This window comes from Miscanthus floridulus, chromosome 14, assembly GCF_019320115.1.
Source record: "Miscanthus floridulus cultivar M001 chromosome 14, ASM1932011v1, whole genome shotgun sequence".
NCBI lineage: Eukaryota > Viridiplantae > Streptophyta > Magnoliopsida > Poales > Poaceae > Miscanthus > Miscanthus floridulus.
Genome location: NC_089593.1, coordinates 39,837,175 through 39,856,799, shown reverse-complemented (window position 1 = coordinate 39,856,799; position 19,625 = coordinate 39,837,175).

The following is a 19,625-nucleotide window of genomic DNA, read 5'->3' as shown; positions in this document are numbered from 1 at the left end:
CACTATCTCCAAACAGACCGAAACAAGATTCCACTTGAGCCTCGTCACCTAGGAGTACCATCGGGTGCGTCCAAAATGATTTCTAATCCTATGGTATGTTTGGCACAAACAGTGCACCTATCTTGCACTGATACTAACACTATCTCCAAACGGACCGAAACAAGATTCCACTTGAGCCTTGTCACCTAGCAGTACCATCGGGTGCGTCCAAAATGATTTCTAAGCCTATGGTATGTTTGGCACAGACCGTGCACCTATCTTGCACTAATACTAACACTATATCCAAACGGACCAAAACAAGATTCCACTTAAGCCTCGTCACCTAGGAGTTCTATCGGGTGCGGTCAAAATGATTTCTGAGCCTTGTTTGGAACAAACCGGGCACTTATCTTGCACTAATACTAATACTATCTCCAAACGGACTGAAACAAGATTCCACTTGAGCCTCGTCACCTAGGAGTTCCATCGGGTGCTTCCGAAATGATTTCCGAGCCTTGTTTGGCACAAACCGTGCACCTATCTTTCATTGATACTAACACTATCTCCAAACGGACTGAAACAAGATTCCACTTGAGCCTCGTCACCTAGGAGTTCCATCGGGTGCGTCCAAAACGATTTCTAAGCCTATGGTACATTAGGCACAAACCATGCACCTATCTTGCACTAAACTAACACTATATCCAAACGGACCGAAACGAGATTTCACTTGAGCTTCGTCACCTAGGAGTTCTATCGGGTGCGGTCAAAATGATTTCCGAGCCTTGTTTGGAACAAACCGTGCACCTATCTTGCACTAATACTAACACTAACTCCAAACGGACCGAAACAAGATTCAACTTAAGCCTTATTAATTTTCATTAAATCTTATAGAAAGAGGGATACTTTCTTCTTTTTTTAGGGATTTTTGGAAAAACAAGGTTCTTGTCTTTTTTATTCTATCACTGGGCGGAATAGGAAGACATGGTTAGTTATTCTTCTACTACGAATATCCAAATTTTGACACCTAATACTCCATGGATAGTTCAAGGAATAAAATAGTTTACTTAAGACTTATTTATTAGACTTATTTATTTTTATTATTGAATTTCCATTCTCAACAGAGAACTCAAGATGATCAATCCTGAAATGAGAAGGATCGACTCTTTCCCAACAAATAAACTATCAACCTCAAAAAAAGTGGAATTAATTTAATGAATTAATATATCTTTCTATAACAAAAACAATTAACTATTAAACAAATAAGCTATTAAACAAATAAGCTATGCCAATGAACGATTTCTGAGCCTATGGTACGTTTGGCACAGACTGTGCACCCATCTTGCACTAATACTAACACTATATCCAAACGGACCGAAACGAGATTCCACTTGAGCCTCGTCACCAAGGAGTTCTATCGGGTGCGGTCAAAATGATTTCCGAGCCTTGTTTGGAACAAACCGTGCACCTGTCTTGCACTAATACTAACACTATCTCCAAACGGACCGAAACAAGATTCCACTTGAGCCTCGTCACCTAGGAGTACCATCGGGTTCGTCCAAAATGATTTCTGATCCTATGGTACGTTTGGCACAAACCGTGCACCTATCTTGCACTAATACTAACACTAACTCCAAACGGACTGAAACAAGATTCCAGTTGAGCCTCGTCATCAAGGAGTTCCATCGGGTGCTTCCAAAATGATTTCCGAGCCTTGGTTGGCACAAACCGTGCACCTATCTTGCACTGATACTAACACTATCTCTAAACGCACCGAAACAAAATTCCACTTGAGCCTCGTCACCTAGGAGTTCCATCGGGTGAGTCCAAAACGATTTCTGAGCCTATGGTACATTAGGGACAAACCATGCACCTGTCTTGCACTGATACTAACACTATCTCCAAACGGTCCGAAACAAGATTCCACTTGAGCCTCGTCACCCAGGAGTTCTATCGGGTGCCGGCAAAATGATTTCTGTGCCTTGTTTGGAACAAACCAAGCATTTATCTTGCACTAATACTAACACTATCTCCAAACGGACTGAAACAAGATTCCACTTGAGCCTCATCACCTAGGAGTTCCATCGGGTGCTTCTAAAATGATTTTCGAGCCTTGTTTGGCACAAACCGTGCACCTATCTTGCACTGATACTAACACTATCTCCAAATAGACCGAAACAAGATTCCACTTGAGCCTCATCACCTAGGAGTACCATCGGGTGCGTCCAAAACAATTTCTGAGCCTATGGTACGTTTGGCACAGGCCGTTCACCTATCTTGCACTAATACTAACACTATATCTAAATGGACTGAAATGAATACCACTTGAGCTTCGTCACCTAGGAGTTCTATCAGGTGTGGCCAAAATGATTTCTGAGCCTTGTTTGGAACAAACCTTGCACCTGTCTTGCACTAATACTAACACTATCTCCAAACGCACCGAAACAAGATTCCACTTGAGCCTCGTCACCTAGGAGTACCATCAAGTGCGTCCAAAATGATTTCTGAGCCTTGTTTGGCACAAACCGTGCACCTATCTTGCACTGATACTAACACTATCTCCAAACGGACCAAAACAAGATTCCACTTGAGCCTCGTCACCTAGGAGTACCATCGGGTGCGTCCAAAACGATTTTTGAGCCTATAGTACGTTTGGCATAGGCCGTGCACCTATCTTGCACTAATACTAACACTATATCTAAACGGACCGAAATGAGATTCCACTTGAGCCTCGTCACCTAGCAGTTCTATCGGGTGCGGTCAAAACAATTTCTGAGCCTTGTTTGGAACAAACCGTGCACCTGTCTTGCAATAATACTAACACTATCTCCAAATGGACCGAAACAAGATTCCACTTGAGCCTCGTCACCAAAAGTACCATCAGGTGCGTCCAAAATGATTTCTGATCCTATGGTACGTTTGGCACAAACCGTGCACCTATCTTGCACTGATACTAAGACTATCTCCAAACGGACAAAAACAAGATTCCTCTTGAGCCTCGTCACCTAGGAGTACCATCGGGTGCGTCCAAAATGATTTCTGAGCCTATGGGACGTTTGGCACAGGCCATTCACCTATCTTGCACTAATACTAACATATATCTAAACGGACCGAAACGAGATACCACTTGAGCCTCGTCACCTAGGAGTTCTATCGAGTGCGGTCAAAATGATTTCCGAGCCTTGTTTGGAACAAACCTTGCACCTGTCTTGCACTAATACTAACACTACCTCCAAAAGGACCAAAACAAGATTCCACTTGAGCCTCGTCACCTAGGAGTACCATCGGGTGCGTCCAAAATGATTTCTGAGCCTTGTTTGGCACAAACCGTGCACCTATCTTGCACTGATACTAACACTATCTGCAAACAGACCGAAACAAGATTCCACTTGAGCCTCATCACCTAGGAGTACCATCAGGTGCGTCCAAAACGATTTTTGAGATTATAGTATGTTTGGCACAGGCCATGCACCTACCTTGCACTAATACTAACACTATATCTAAACGGACCGAAACGAGATTCCACTTGAGCCTCATCACCTAGGAGTTCTATTGGGGCGGTCAAAATGATTTCTGAGCCTTGTTTGGAACAAACCGTGCACCTGTCTTGCACTAATACTAACACTATCTCCAAATGGACCGAAACAAGATTCCACTTGAGCCTCGTCGTCTAGGATTTCCATCGGGTGCTTCCATAATGATTTCCGAGACTTGTTTGGCACAAACCGTGCACCTATCTTGCACTAATACTAACACTATCTCCAAACGGACTGAAACAAGATTCCACTTGAGCCTCGTCACCTAGGAGTACCATCGGGTGCGTCCAAAATGATTTCTGATCCTATGGTATGTTTGGCACAAACTTTGCACCTATCTTGCACTAATCCTAACACTATATCCAAACGGACCAAAACAAGATTCCACTTAAGCCTCGTCACCTAGGAGTTCTATCGGGTGCGGTCAAAATGATTTCTGAGCCTTGTTTGGAACAAACCATGCACTTATCTTGCACTAATACTAATACTATCTCCAAACGGACTGAAACAAGATTCCACTTGAGCCTCGTCGCCTAGGAGTTCCATCGGGTGCTTCCAAAATGATTTGCGAGCCTTGTTTGGCACAAACCGTGCACCTATCTTTCATTGATACTAACACTATCTCCAAACGGACTGAAACAAGATTCGACTTGAGCCTCGTCACCTAGGAGTTCCATCGGGTGCGTCCAAAATGATTTCTGAGCCTATGGTACATTAGGCACAAACCATGCACCTATCTTGCACTAAAACTAACACTATATCCAAACGGACCAAAATGAGATTTCACTTGAGTTTCGTCACCTAGGAGTTCTATCGGGTGCGGTCAAAATGATTTCCGAGCCTTGTTTGGAACAAACCGTGCACCTATCTTGCACTAATACTAACACTAACTCCAAACCGACCAAAACAAGATTCAACTTAAGCCTTATTAATTTTCATTAAATCTTATAGAATGAGGGATACTTTCTTCTTTTTTTAGGGATTTTTGGAAAAACAAGGTTCTTGTCTTTTTTATTCTATCACTGGGCGGAATAGGAAGACATGGTTAGTTATTCTTCTTCTACGAATATCCAAATTTTGACACCTAATACTCCATAGATAGTTCAAGGAATAAAATAGTTTACTTAAGACTTATTTATTAGACTTATTTATTTTTATTATTGAATTTCCATTCTCAACAGAGAACTCAAGATGATCAATCCTGAAATGAGAAGGATCGACTCTTTCCCAACAAATAAACTATCAACCTCAAAAAAAGTGGAATTAATTTAATGAATTAATATATTTTTCTGTAACAAAAACAATTAACTATTAAACAAATAAGCTATTAAACAAATAAGCTATGCCAATGAACGATTTCTGAGCCTATGGTATGTTTGGCACAGACCGTGCACCCATCTTACACTAATACTAACACTATATCCAAACGGACCGAAATGAGATTCCACTTGAGCCTCGTCACCAAGGAGTTCTATTGGGTGTGGTCAAAATGATTTCCGAGCCTTGTTTGGAACAAACCGTGCACCTGTCTTGCACTAATACTAACACTATCTCCAAACGGACCGAAACAAGATTCCACTTGAGCCTCGTCACCTAGGAGTACCATCGAGTTCGTCCAAAATGATTTCTGAACCTATGGTATGTTTGGCACAAACCGTGCACCTATCTTGCATTGATACTAACACTATCTCCAAATGGATCGAAACAAGATTCCACTTGAGCCTCGTCACCAAGGAGTTCTATCGGGTGCGGTCAAAATGATTTCCGAGCCTTGTTTGGAATAAACCATGCACTTATCTTGCACTAATACTAATACTATCTCCAAACAGACTGAAATAAGATTCCACTTGGGCGTCATCACCTAGGAGTTCCATCGGGTGCTTCTGAAATGATTTCTGAGCCTTGTTTGGCACAAACCGTGCACCTATCTTTCATTGATACTAACACTATCTCCAAACGGACTGAAACAAGATTCCACTTGAGCCTCATCACCTAGGAGTTCCATCGGGTGCGTCCAAAACGATTTCTGAGCCTATGGTACATTAGGCACAAACCATGCACCTATCTTGCACTAAAACTAACACTATATCCAAACGGACCGAAATGAGATTTCACTTGAGCCTCGTCACCTAGGAGTTCTATCGGGTGCGGTCAAAATGATTTCTAGGCCTTGTTTGGAACAAACCGTGCAAATATCTTGCACTAATACTAAAACTAACTCCAAACGGACCAAAACAAGATTCCACTTAAGCCTCATCATCTACGAGATCCATCGGTTGCTTCCGAAATGATTTCCGAGCCTTGTTTGGCACAAACCGTGCACCTATCTTGTACTGATACTAACACTATCTCCAAACAGACCAAAACAAGATTCTACTTGAGCCTCGTCACCTAGGAGTACCATCAGGTGCATCCAAAATGATTTCTGAGCCTATGGTATGTTTGACACAAACCGTGCATCTATCTTGCACTAATACTAACACTAACTCCAAACGGACCGAAACAAGATTCCACTTAAGCCTCGTCATCTACGAGATCCGTCGGGTGCTTCCAAAATGATTTCCGTGCCTTGTTTGGCACAAACCGTGCACCTATCTTGCACTGATACTAACACTATCTCCAAACGGACCAAAACAAGATTCCACTTGAGCCTCGTCACCTAGGAGTACCATCGGGTGCGTCCAAAACGATTTCTGAGCCTATAGTATGTTTGGCAGAGGCCGTGCACCTATCTTGCACTAATACTAACACTATATCTAAACGGACCGAAACAAGATTCCACTTGAGCCTCGTCACCTAGGAGTACCATCGGGTGCGTCCAAAATGATTTCTGAGCCTATGGTATGTTTGACACAAACCTTGCACCTATCTTGCATTAATACTAACACTAACTCTAAACGGACCGAAACAAGATTCCACTTAAGCCTTGTCATCTACGAGATCCATCAGGTGCTTCCAAAATGATTTCTGTGCCTTGTTTGGCATAAACCGTGCACCTATCTTGCACTGATACTAACACGATCTCCAAACGGACCGAAATAAGATTCCACTTGAGCCTCGTCACCTAGGAGTACCATCGGGTGCGTCCAAAACGATTTCTGATCCTATGGTACGTTTGGCACAAACCGTGTACCTATCTAGCACTGATACTAACACTATCTCCAAATGGACTGAAACAAGATTCCACTTGAGCCTCGTCACCTAGGAGTACCATCGGGTGCGTCCAAAATGATTTCTGATCCTATGGTACGTTTGGCACAAACCGTGCACCTATCTTGCACTGATACTAACACTATCTCCAAACGGATCGAAACAAGATTCCACTTGAGCCTCATCACCTTGGAGTTCTATCGGGTGTGGTTAAAACGATTTCCGAGCCTTGTTTGGAACAAACCATGCACCTATCTTGCACTAATCCTAACACTATCTCCAAACGGACTGAAACAAGATTCCACTTGAGCCTCTGTCACCTAGGAGTACCGTCGGGTGCATTCAAAATGATTTCTGATCCTATGGTATGTTTGGCCCAAACCATGCACCTATCTTGCACTAAACCTAACACTATATCTAAACGGACCGAAACAAGATTCCACTTGAGCCTCGTCACCTTGGAGTTCTATCGGGTGCGGTCAAAATGATTTCCGAGCCTTGTTTGGAACAAACCGTGCACTTATCTTGCACTAATACTAATACTATCTCCAAACGGACTAAAACAAGATTCCACTTGAGCCTCATCACCTAGGAGTTCCATCGGGTGCTTCCAAAATGATTTTCGGGCCTTGTTTGGCACAAACCATGCACCTATCTTTCATTGATACTAACACTATCTCCAAACGGACTGAAACAAGATTCCACTTGAGCCTCGTCACCTAGGAGTTCCATCGGGTGCGTCCAAAACGATTTCTGAGCCTAAGGTACATTAGGCACAAACCATGCACCTATCTTGCACTAAAACTAACACTATATCCAAATAGACCGAAACGAGATTTCACTTGAGCCTTGTCACCTATGAGTTCTATCGGGTGCGGTCAAAATGACTTCCAAGCCTTGTTTGGAACAAACCGTGCACCTATCTTGCACTAATACTAACACTAACTCCAAACGGACCGAAACAAGATTCCACTTAAGCCTCGTTATCTACGAGATCCATCGGGTGCTTCTGAAATGATTTCTGAGCCTTGTTTGGCACAAACCGTGCACCTATCTTGCACTGATACTAACACTATCTCCAAATGGATTGAAACAAGATTCCACTTGAGCCTCATCACCTAGGAGTACCATTGGGTGCGTCCAAAATGATTTCTAAGCCTATGGTACGTTTGGCACAGACCATGCACCCATCTTGCACTAATACTAACACTATATCCAAACGGATCGAAACGAGATTCCACTTGAGCCTCGTCACCTAGGAGTTCTATTGGGTGCAGTCAAAATGATTTCCAAGCCTTGTTTGGAACAAACCTGCACCTGTCTTGCACTAATACTAACACTATCTCCAAACAGACCGAAACAAGATTCCACTTGAGCCTCATCGTCTAGGAGTTCCATCGGGTGCTTCCGAAATGATTTCCGAGACTTGTTTGGCACAAACCGTGCACCTATCTTGCACTGATACTAACACTATCTCCAAACGGACCGAAACAAGATTCCACTTGAGCCTCATCACCTAGGAGTACCATTGGGTGCGTCCAAAATGATTTCTGAGCCTATAGTACGTTTGGCACAGGCCGTGCACCTATCTTGCACTAATACTAACACTATATCTAAACGGACCGAAACGAGATTCCACTTGAGCCTCGTCACCTAGCAGTTCTATCAGGTGCGGTCAAAACAATTTCTGAGCCTTGTTTGGAACAAACCGTGCACCTATCTTGCACTAATACTAACACTATCTCCAAATGGACCGAAACAAGATTCCACTTGAGCCTCGTCACCTAGGAGTACCATCGGGTGCGTCCAAAACGATTTCTGATCCTATGGTACGTTTGGCACAAACCATGCACCTATCTTGTGCTGATACTAACACGATCTCCAAACGGACCGAAACAAGATTCCACTTGAGCCTCGTCACCTAGGAGTACCATCGGGTGCGTCCAAAACGATTTCTGATCCTATGGTACGTTTGGCACAAACCGTGCACCTATCTTGCACTGATACTAACACTATCTCCAAGCGGACTGAAACAAGATTCCACTTGAGCCTCATCACCTAGGAGTACCATCGGGTGCGTCCAAAACGATTTCTGATCCTATGGTACGTTTGGCACAAACCGTACACCTATCTTGCACTGATACTAACACGATCTCCAAACGGACCGAAACAAGATTCCACTTGAGCCTCGTCACCTAGGAGTACCATCGGGTGCGTCCAAAACGATTTCTGATCCTATGGTACGTTTGGCACAAACCGTGCACCTATCTTGCACTGATACTAACACTATCTCCAAACGGACTGAAACAAGATTCCACTTGAGCCTCATCACCTTGGAGTTCTATCAGGTGCGGTTAAAACGATTTCCGAGCCTTGTTTGGAACAAACCGTGCACCTATCTTGCACTAATCCTAACACTATCTCCAAACGGACTGAAACAAGATTCCACTTGAGCCTCGTCACCTAGGAGTACCGTCAGGTGCATTCAAAATGATTTCTGATCCTATGGTATGTTTGGCCCAAACCGTGCACCTATCTTGCACTAATCCTAACACTATATCTAAACAGACCGAAACGAGATTCCACTTGAGCCTCGTCACCTTGGAGTTCTATCGGGTGCGGTCAAAATGATTTCCGAGCCTTGTTTGGAACAAACCGTGCACTTATCTTGCACTAATACTAATACTATCTCCAAACGGACTAAAACAAGATTCCACTTGAGCCTCATCACCTAGGAGTTCCATCGGCTGCTTCCAAAATGATTTTCGGGCCTTGTTTGGCACAAACCATGCACCTATCTTTCATTGATACTAACACTATCTCCAAACGGACTGAAACAAGATTCCACTTGAGCCTCGTCACCTAGGAGTTCCATCGGGTGCGTCCAAAACGATTTCTGAGCCTATGGTACATTAGGCACAAACCATGCACCTATCTTGCACTAAAACTAACACTATATCCAAATAGACCGAAACGAGATTTCACTTGAGCCTTGTCACCTATGAGTTCTATCGGGTGCGGTCAAAATGACTTCCAAGCCTTGTTTGGAACAAACCGTGCACCTATCTTGCACTAATACTAACACTAACTCCAAACGGACCGAAACAAGATTCCACTTAAGCCTCGTTATCTACGAGATCCATCGGGTGCTTCTGAAATGATTTCTGAGCCTTGTTTGGCACAAACCGTGCACCTATCTTGCACTGATACTAACACTATCTCCAAATGGATTGAAACAAGATTCCACTTGAGCCTCATCACCTAGGAGTACCATTGGGTGCGTCCAAAATGATTTCTAAGCCTATGGTACGTTTGGCACAGACCATGCACCCATCTTGCACTAATACTAACACTATATCCAAACGGATCGAAACGAGATTCCACTTGAGCCTCGTCACCTAGGAGTTCTATTGGGTGCAGTCAAAATGATTTCCAAGCCTTGTTTGGAACAAACCGTGCACCTGTCTTGCACTAATACTAACACTATCTCCAAACGGACCGAAACAAGATTCCACTTGAGCCTCATCGTCTAGGAGTTCCATCGGGTGCTTCCGAAATGATTTCTGAGACTTGTTTGGCACAAACCGTGCACCTATCTTGCACTGATACTAACACTATCTCCAAACGGACCGAAACAAGATTCCACTTGAGCCTCATCACCTAGGAGTACCATTGGGTGCGTCCAAAATGATTTCTGAGCCTATAGTACGTTTGGCACAGGCCGTGCACCTATCTTGCACTAATACTAACACTATATCTAAACGGACCGAAACGAGATTCCACTTGAGCCTCGTCACCTAGCAGTTCTATCAGGTGCGGTCAAAACAATTTCTGAGCCTTGTTTGGAACAAACCGTGCACCTATCTTGCACTAATACTAACACTATCTCCAAATGGACCGAAACAAGATTCCACTTGAGCCTCGTCACCTAGGAGTACCATCGGGTGCGTCCAAAACGATTTCTGATCCTATGGTACGTTTGGCACAAACCGTGCACCTATCTTGCGCTGATACTAACACGATCTCCAAACGGACCGAAACAAGATTCCACTTGAGCCTCGTCACCTAGGAGTACCATCGGGTGCGTCCAAAACGATTTCTGATCCTATGGTACGTTTGGCACAAACCGTGCACCTATCTTGCACTGATACTAACACTATCTCCAAACGGACTGAAACAAGATTCCACTTGAGCCTCGTCACCTAGGAGTACCATCGGGTGCGTCCAAAACAATTTCTGATCCTATGGTACGTTTGGCACAAACCGTACACCTATCTTGCACTGGTACTAACACGATCTCCAAATGGACCGAAACAAGATTCCACTTGAGCCTCGTCACCTAGGAGTACCATCGGGTGCGTCCAAAACGATTTCTGATCCTATGGTACGTTTGGCACAAACCGTGCACCTATCTTGCACTGATACTAACACTATCTCCAAACGGACTGAAACAAGATTCCACTTGAGCCTCATCACCTAGGAGTACCATCGGGTGCGTCCAAAATGATTTATGATCCTATGGTACGTTTGGCCCAAACCGTGCACCTGTCTTGCACTGATACTAACACTATCTCCAAACGAACCAAAACAAGATTCCACTTGAGCCTCGTCACCTTGGAGTTCTATCGGGTGCGGTTAAAACGATTTCCGAGCCTTGTTTGGAACAAACCGTGCACCTATGTTGCACTAATCCTAACACTATCTCCGAACGGACTGAAACAAGATTCCACTTTAGCCTCGTCACCTAGGAGTACCGTCGGGTGCATTCAAAATGATTTCTGATCCCATGGTATGTTTGGCCCAAACCGTGCACCTATCTTGCACTAATCCTAACACTACATCCAAACGGACCGAAACGAGATTCCACTTAAGCCTCGTCACCTTGGAGTTCTATCGGGTGCGATCAAAATGATTTCTGAGCCTTGTTTGGAACAAACCGTGCACTTATCTTGCACTAATACTAATACTATCTCCAAACGGACTAAAACAAGATTCCACTTGAGCCTCATCACCTAGGAGTACCATCGGGTGCGTCCAAAACGATTTCTGATCCTATGGTACGTTTGGCATAAACCGTGCACCTATCTTGCACTAATACTAACACTATCTCCAAACAGACTGAAACAAGATTCCACTTGAGCCTCGTCACCTAGGAGTACCATCGGGTGCGTCCAAAACGATTTCTGATCCTATGGTACGTTTGGCACAAACCGTGCACCTATCTTGCACTGATACTAACACTGTCTCCAAACGGACTGAAACAAGATTCCACTTGAGCCTCGTCACCTAGGAGTACCATCGGGTGCGTCCAAAACGATTTCTGATCCTATGGTACGTTTGGCACAAACCGTACACCTATCTTGCACTGATACTAACACGATCTCCAAATGGACCGAAACAAGATTCCACTTGAGCCTCGTCACCTAGGAGTACCATCGGGTGCGTCCAAAATGATTTCTGATCCTATGGTACGTTTGGCACAAACCGTGCACCTATCTTGCACTGATACTAACACTATCTCCAAACGGACTGAAACAAGATTCCACTTGAGCCTCATCACCAAGGAGTACCATCGGGTGCGTCCAAAATGATTTATGATCCTATGGTACGTTTGGCCCAAACCGTGCTCCTGTCTTGCACTGATACTAACACTATCTCCAAACGGACCAAAACAAGATTCCACTTGAGCCTCGTCACCTTGGAGTTCTATCGGGTGCGGTTAAAACGATTTCCGAGCCTTGTTTGGAACAAACCGTGCACCTATGTTGCACTAATCCTAACACTATCTCCGAACGGACTGAAACAAGATTCCACTTGAGCCTCGTCACCTAGGAGTACCGTCGGGTGCATTCAAAATGATTTCTGATCCTATGGTATGTTTGGCCCAAACCGTGCACCTATCTTGCACTAATCCTAACACTACATCCAAACGGACCGAAACGAGATTCCACTTAAGACTCGTCACCTTGGAGTTCTATCGGGTGCGATCAAAATGATTTCTGAGCCTTGTTTGGAACAAACCGTGCACTTATCTTGCACTAATACTAATACTATCTCCAAACGGACTAAAACAAGATTCCACTTGAGCCTCATCACCTAGGAGTTCCATCGGGTGCTTCCAAAATGATTTTCGAGCCTTGTTTGGCACAAACCATGCACCTATCTTTCATTGATACTAACACTATCTCCAAATGGACTGAAACAAGATTCCACTTGAGCCTCGTCACCTAGGAGTTCCATCGGGTGCGTCCAAAACGATTTCTGAGCCTATGGTACATTAGGCACAAACCATGCACCTATCTTGCACTAAAACTAACACTATATCCAAACGGACCGAAACGAGATTTCACTTGAGCCTTGTCACCTAGGAGTTCTATCGGATGCGGTCAAAATGACTTCCAAGCCTTGTTTGGAACAAACCGTGCACCTATCTTGCACTAATACTAACACTAACTCCAAACGGACCGAAACAAGATTCCACTTAAGCCTCGTTATCTACGAGATCCATCGGGTGCTTCTGAAATGATTTCTGAGCCTTGTTTGGCACAAACCGTGCACCTATCTTGCACTGATACTAACACTATCTCTAAACGGACCGAAACAAGATTCCACTTGAGCCTCATCACCTAGGAGTACCATTGGGTGCGTCCAAAATGATTTCTAAGCCTATGGTACGTTTGGCACAGACCATGCACCCATCTTGCACTAATACTAACACTATATCCAAACGGACCGAAACGAGATTCCACTTGAGCCTCATCACCTAGGAGTTCTATTGGGTGCGGTCAAAATGATTTCCAAGCCTTGTTTGGAACAAACCATGCACCTGTCTTGCACTAATACTAACACTATCTCCAAACGGACCGAAACAAGATTCCACTTGAGCCTCATCGTCTAGGAGTTCCATCGGGTGCTTCCAAAATGATTTCCGAGACTTGTTTGGCATAAACCGTGCACCTATCTTGCACTAATACTAACACTATCTCCAAACGGACTGAAACAAGATTCCACTTGAGCCTCGTCACCTAGGAGTACCATCGGGTGCGTCCAAAACGATTTCTGATCCTATGGTACGTTTGGCACAAACCGTGCACCTATCTTGCACTGATACTAACACTATCTCCAAACGGACTGAAACAAGATTCCACTTGAGCCTCGTCACCTAGGAGTACCATCGGGTGCGTCCAAAATGATTTCTGATCCTATGGTACGTTTGGCACAAACCGTACACCTATCTTGCACTGATACTAACACGATCTCCAAATGGACCGAAACAAGATTCCACTTGAGCCTCGTCACCTAGGAGTACCATCGGGTGCGTCCAAAACGATTTCTGATCCTATGGTACGTTTGGCACAAACCGTGCACCTATCTTGCACTGATACTAACACTATCTCCAAACGGACTGAAACAAGATTCCACTTGAGCCTCATCACCTAGGAGTACCATCGGGTGCGTCCAAAATGATTTATGATCCTATGGTACGTTTGGCCCAAACCGTGCACCTGTCTTGCACTGATACTAACACTATCTCCAAACGGACCAAAACAAGATTCCACTTGAGCCTCGTCACCTTGGAGTTCTATCGGGTGCGGTTAAAACGATTTCCGAGCCTTGTTTGGAACAAACCGTGCACCTATGTTGCACTAATCCTAACACTATCTCCGAACGGACTGAAACAAGATTCCACTTGAGCCTCGTCACCTAGGAGTACCGTCGGGTGCATTCAAAATGATTTCTAATCCTATGGTATGTTTGGCCCAAACCGTGCACCTATCTTGCACTAATCCTAACACTACATCAAAACGGACCGAAACGAGATTCCACTTAAGCCTCGTCACCTTGGAGTTCTATCGGGTGCGATCAAAATGATTTCTGAGCCTTGTTTGGAACAAACCGTGCACTTATCTTGCACTAATACTAATACTATCTCCAAACGGACTAAAACAAGATTCCACTTGAGCCTCATCACCTAGGAGTTCCATCGGGTGCTTCCAAAATGATTTTCGAGCCTTGTTTGGCACAAACCATGCACCTATCTTTCATTGATACTAACACTATCTCCAAACGGACTGAAACAAGATTCCACTTGAGCCTCGTCACCTAGGAGTTCCATCGGGTGCGTCCAAAACGATTTCTGAGCCTATGGTACGTTTGGCCCAAACCGTGCACCTGTCTTGCACTGATACTAACACTATCTCCAAACGGACCAAAACAAGATTCCACTTGAGCCTCGTCACCTTGGAGTTCTATCGGGTGCGGTTAAAACGATTTCCGAGCCTTGTTTGGAACAAACCGTGCACCTATGTTGCACTAATCCTAACACTATCTCCGAACGGACTGAAACAAGATTCCACTTGAGCCTCGTCACCTAGGAGTACCGTCGGGTGCATTCAAAATGATTTCTGATCCTATGGTATGTTTGGCCCAAACCGTGCACCTATCTTGCACTAATCCTAACACTACATCCAAACGGACCGAAACGAGATTCCACTTAAGCCTCGTCACCTTGGAGTTCTATCGGGTGCGATCAAAATGATTTCTGAGCCTTGTTTGGAACAAACCGTGCACTTATCTTGCACTAATACTAATACTATCTCCAAACGGACTAAAACAAGATTCCACTTGAGCCTCATCACCTAGGAGTTCCATCGGGTGCTTCCAAAATGATTTTCGAGCCTTGTTTGGCACAAACCATGCACCTATCTTTCATTGATACTAACACTATCTCCAAATGGACTGAAACAAGATTCCACTTGAGCCTCGTCACCTAGGAGTTCCATCGGGTGCGTCCAAAACGATTTCTGAGCCTATGGTACATTAGGCACAAACCATGCACCTATCTTGCACTAAAACTAACACTATATCCAAACGGACCGAAACGAGATTTCACTTGAGCCTTGTCACCTAGGAGTTCTATCGGATGCGGTCAAAATGACTTCCAAGCCTTGTTTGGAACAAACCGTGCACCTATCTTGCACTAATACTAACACTAACTCCAAACGGACCGAAACAAGATTCCACTTAAGCCTCGTTATCTACGAGATCCATCGGGTGCTTCTGAAATGATTTCTGAGCCTTGTTTGGCACAAACCGTGCACCTATCTTGCACTGATACTAACACTATCTCTAAACGGACCGAAACAAGATTCCACTTGAGCCTCATCACCTAGGAGTACCATTGGGTGCGTCCAAAATGATTTCTAAGCCTATGGTACGTTTGGCACAGACCATGCACCCATCTTGCACTAATACTAACACTATATCCAAACGGACCGAAACGAGATTCCACTTGAGCCTCATCACCTAGGAGTTCTATTGGGTGCGGTCAAAATGATTTCCAAGCCTTGTTTGGAACAAACCATGCACCTGTCTTGCACTAATACTAACACTATCTCCAAACGGACCGAAACAAGATTCCACTTGAGCCTCATCGTCTAGGAGTTCCATCGGGTGCTTCCAAAATGATTTCCGAGACTTGTTTGGCATAAACCGTGCACCTATCTTGCACTAATACTAACACTATCTCCAAACGGACTGAAACAAGATTCCACTTGAGCCTCGTCACCTAGGAGTACCATCGGGTGCGTCCAAAACGATTTCTGATCCTATGGTACGTTTGGCACAAACCGTGCACCTATCTTGCACTGATACTAACACTATCTCCAAACGGACTGAAACAAGATTCCACTTGAGCCTCGTCACCTAGGAGTACCATCGGGTGCGTCCAAAACGATTTCTGATCCTATGGTACGTTTGGCACAAACCGTACACCTATCTTGCACTGATACTAACACGATCTCCAAATGGACCGAAACAAGATTCCACTTGAGCCTCGTCACCTAGGAGTACCATCGGGTGCGTCCAAAATGATTTCTGATCCTATGGTACGTTTGGCACAAACCGTGCACCTATCTTGCACTGATACTAACACTATCTCCAAACGGACTGAAACAAGATTCCACTTGAGCCTCATCACCTAGGAGTACCATCGGGTGCGTCCAAAATGATTTATGATCCTATGGTACGTTTGGCCCAAACCGTGCACCTGTCTTGCACTGATACTAACACTATCTCCAAACGGACCAAAACAAGATTCCACTTGAGCCTCGTCACCTTGGAGTTCTATCGGGTGCGGTTAAAACGATTTCCGAGCCTTGTTTGGAACAAACCGTGCACCTATGTTGCACTAATCCTAACACTATCTCCGAACGGACTGAAACAAGATTCCACTTGAGCCTCGTCACCTAGGAGTACCGTCGGGTGCATTCAAAATGATTTCTGATCCTATGGTATGTTTGGCCCAAACCGTGCACCTATCTTGCACTAATCCTAACACTACATCCAAACGGACCGAAACGAGATTCCACTTAAGCCTCGTCACCTTGGAGTTCTATCGGGTGCGATCAAAATGATTTCTGAGCCTTGTTTGGAATAAACCGTGCACTTATCTTGCACTAATACTAATACTATCTCCAAACGGACTAAAACAAGATTCCACTTGAGCCTCATCACCTAGGAGTTCCATCGGGTGCTTCCAAAATGATTTTCGAGCCTTGTTTGGCACAAACCATGCACCTATCTTTCATTGATACTAACACTATCTCCAAATGGACTGAAACAAGATTCCACTTGAGCCTCGTCACCTAGGAGTTCCATCGGGTGCGTTCAAAATGATTTATGAGCCTATGGTACATTAGGCACAAACCATGCACCTATCTTGCACTAAAACTAACACTATATCCGAACGGACCGAAACGAGATTTCACTTGAGCCTTGTCACCTAGGAGTTCTATCGGATGCGGTCAAAATGACTTCCAAGCCTTGTTTGGAACAAACCGTGCACCTATCTTGCACTAATACTAACACTAACTCCAAACGGACCAAAACAAGATTCCACTTAAGCCTCGTTATCTACGAGATCCATCGGGTGCTTCTGAAATGATTTCTGAGCCTTGTTTGGCACAAACCGTGCACCTATCTTGCACTGATACTAACACTATCTCTAAACGGACCGAAACAAGATTCCACTTGAGCCTCATCACCTAGGAGTACCATTGGGTGCGTCCAAAATGATTTCTAAGCCTATGGTACGTTTGGCACAGACCATGCACCCATCTTGCACTAATACTAACACTATATCCAAACGGACCGAAACGAGATTCCACTTGAGCCTCATCACCTCGGAGTTCTATTGGGTGCGGTCAAAATGATTTCCAAGCCTTGTTTGGAACAAACCATGCACCTGTCTTGCACTAATACTAACACTATCTCCAAACGGACCGAAACAAGATTCCACTTGAGCCTCATCGTCTAGGAGTTCCATCGGGTGCTTCCAAAATGATTTCTGAGACTTGTTTGGCATAAACCGTGCACCTATCTTGCACTAATACTAACACTATCTCCAAACGGACTGAAACAAGATTCCACTTGAGCCTCGTCACCTAGGAGTACCATTGGGTGCGTCCAAAACGATTTCTGATCCTATGGTACGTTTGGCACAAACCGTGCACCTATCTTGCACTAATCCTAACACTATATCCAAACGGACTGAAACGAGATTCTACTTGAACCTCGTCACCTAGGAGTTCTATCGGGTGCGGTCAAAATGATTTCTGAGCCTTGTTTGGAACAAACCGTGCACTTATCTTGCACTAATACTAATACTATCTCCAAATGGACTGAAACAAGATTCCACTTGAGCCTCGTCACCTAGGAGTTCCATCGAGTGCTTCCGAAATGATTTCCGAGCCTTGTTTGGCACAAACCGTGCACCTATCTTTCATTGATACTAACACTATCTCCAAACGGACTGAAACAAGATTCCACTTGAGCCTCATCACCTAGGAGTTGCATCGGGTGTGTCCAAAATGATTTCTGAGCCTATGGTACATTAGGCATAAACCATGCACCTATCTTGCACTAAAACTAACACTATATCCAAATGGACCGTAACGAGATTTCACTTTACCCTCGTCACCTAGGAGTTCTATCGGGTGTGGTCAAAACAATTTCCGAGCCTTGTTTGGAACAAACCGTGCACCTATCTTGCAATAATACTAACACTATCTCCAAATGGACCAAAACAAGATTCCACTTGAGCCTCGTCACCTAGGAGTACCATAGGGTGTGTCCAAAATGATTTCTGAGCCTATGGTATGTTTGACACAAACCGTGCACCTATCTTGCACTAATACTAACACTAACTCCAAACAGACCGAAACAAGATTTCACTTAAGCCTCTTCATCTATGAGATCCATCGGGTGCTTCCAAAATGATTTCCGAGCCTTGTTTGGCACAAACCGTGCACCTATCTTGCACTGATACTAACACTATCTCCAAACGGACCGAAACAAGATTCCACTTGAGCCTCGTCACCTAGGAGTACCATCGGGTGCGTCCAAAATGATTTCTGATCCTATGGTACGTTTGGCACAAACCGTACACCTATCTTGCACTGATACTAACACGATCTCCAAATGGACCGAAACAAGATTCCACTTGAGCCTTGTCACCTAGGAGTACCATCGGGTGCGTCCAAAATGATTTCTGATCCTATGGTACGTTTGGCACAAACCGTGCACCTATCTTGCACTGATACTAACACTATCTCCAAACAGACTGAAACAAGATTCCACTTGAGCCTCATCACCTAGGAGTACCATCGGGTGCGTCCAAAATGATTTATGATCCTATGGTACGTTTGGCCCAAACCGTGCACCTGTCTTGCACTGATACTAACACTATCTCCAAACGGACCAAAACAAGATTCCACTTGAGCCTCGTCACCTTGGAGTTCTATCGGGTGCGGTTAAAACGATTTCCGAGCCTTGTTTGGAACAAACCGTGCACCTATGTTGCACTAATCCTAACACTATCTCCGAACGGACTGAAACAAGATTCCACTTGAGCCTCGTCACCTAGGAGTACCGTCGGGTGCATTCAAAATGATTTCTAATCCT